This window comes from Echinops telfairi, unplaced genomic scaffold (assembly GCF_000313985.2).
Source record: "Echinops telfairi isolate 266 unplaced genomic scaffold, ASM31398v2 ScPeMD7_12;HRSCAF=54, whole genome shotgun sequence".
NCBI classification, from domain to species: Eukaryota; Metazoa; Chordata; class Mammalia; order Afrosoricida; family Tenrecidae; genus Echinops; species Echinops telfairi.
In genome coordinates this window covers 4,371,267-4,373,430 of record NW_022103909.1, presented here as the reverse complement: position 1 = coordinate 4,373,430, position 2,164 = coordinate 4,371,267, and positions in this window count along the sequence as shown.

Genomic DNA, 2,164 nt, shown 5'->3' with positions numbered 1-2,164 from the left:
AGACCAAGAGGGTGGAGGGAGGGTGGGGTGGAAAGGGGGAACCGATTACAAGGATCTACATATAATCTCCTCCCTGGGGGATGGACAACAGAAAAGTGGGTGAGGGGATACGTCAGACGGTGCAAGATGTGACAAAATAATGATTTATAAACTATCAAGGGTTCATGAGGGAGGGGGGAGTTGGGAGGGAGGGAAAAAAATGAGGAGCTGATACCAGGGGCTTAAGTGGAGAGCAGATGTTTTGAGAATTATGAGGGCAATGAATGTACAAGTGTGCTTTACACAATTGATATATGTATGGATTGTGATAAGAGCTGTATGAGCCCCTAATGAAATGATTAAAAAAAATAATAATAAACAATAATAAACAAATAATAAACAATAATAATAACAATAATGATAAACAAATAATAAATAAAATGGTGTGCTTTTAAGTCACTCATAGATGGTGATTTATTAAAACCACTCATTTTTAACATTTTTAACATTTAAAAATATTTCTCTTTTGCATGTACACATTTTAGCTTGTAATTTTGCTGTGGTACAGGTGGGGCGAAGGGTTTTACCCGAACCTACTGATGAAAATCTGACATTTACAGAAAGGGAACAAAACTTGATGTGGCCCAAAGACATCCTGAGAAGAGAAGAAAGAAAAGAAATGGAGACCACAGGAGATAATCTTAGTTTTCCATGAAACACACTGTATAATTTGATTGCATTTCATTGACCCAAATTACACACACTCACAAGAATGTACACTGAGCCTCCTGGGCCCTGCCCCCTACTTCTCGACAAAGCAGATGGAAATTAGGTGGCAGACTGGGCAGGTTGCCATGGTGCACTGGCTGCTGAGATTTAATGGTAATCACAGAAACCTCAGAGTCCCCTCCCCCAACCACCCAAATGTGTGTTTCTCACAAATCCTTATCTTAATTAGTTCTGTGAGTGGAGGAACTGAAGAGAATGATTTACAAGTGAACAAAGCCTTTATAGATACATTGATTTTGTTAGAGGTAAAATACGGAGGAATTATAACTGGTCCATTTTATGTGTAGCTAGCCATATGGAAAAGAACAGAATTCACTTTAAATATCTTGTAGAACTTGTCTTCAACATATGTATATTTTTTTACTGATTTTTATCCCCCAGAATCACCTGCCGGTATTTCAAATTTCATGTATGCAAACAGAATTAGTTATTTTTATCTATTGTTCCTCTTAGTATTCTGTAGTCTCAATAATTTCATCTTTTCATCCTATTTCTAGCCTACCACGCTAGATTAGAATAATAGTAACCACCACATTTAACATTAACTAGCTGGTGGGCTGCTAACCACAAGGTCAGCAGTTTAAAACCCCTAGCTGCTTCTCGGGAGAAGCATGAGACTTTCTACTCCTGTGAGGAGGGACAGTCTCAGAAACCCACCGGGATGGTTCTACTGTGTTCTACAGAGTCCCTAGGAGTTAGAATTCACTCGTTGCCAGTGAGGCGCCAGGCACTATTCCAAACACTTCTCCTCTATTAACTCATTTAAGGTAGAAACTGTCCATCAGCTCCACCTTTTTGCTTCCCCCTTGTAACCCAACAGATGACTAAATTCTGTCAATTATATTTCAAAATTGTCTTAGTGAACATTTGCAGAAGGAACAATAACTAGTTTTAAAAAGCCTGGCCACTTTTATTGTCCAAAGAGCCTCATTCAAGGGAGGGATGTGGCAAACTGTTTAGCACGAGGCTCTTGAGGCTTCCTCTTTAAGTGTTATACGTACACACCCCAGTCAAAATGGGAGACGACGCTGCTGTGGCACATGCTGGAATAGTTCCATACACCAGAGCTTCCCAAATGCGCAAGGGGGGAGCCTGTTAAACATTCGGGCCTGCGGTTTCTCCACTAGAGATTTGGAGTCAGTTGGCCAAACCCTGTAGTCTCTTACAATTAAGACCTTCCCATTCCGGAACTAAGTGGTGTCAGTGAGCTGTGCAGGTCAGTTATTTCTAAATTCAGATCATCCTCACTGGCTGAGGTTTATCGTCTGGATGACAGTCACCCTAAGAGATGCAGCCCTCACTGAAGTCCTGCCCAGAAAAGCACTGTAAGAGCGTTTCTCCAATTTCCTTTTTGTGTGTGTGTGCCCCAATTGATTATGCAGGTGCAGAAGGGATT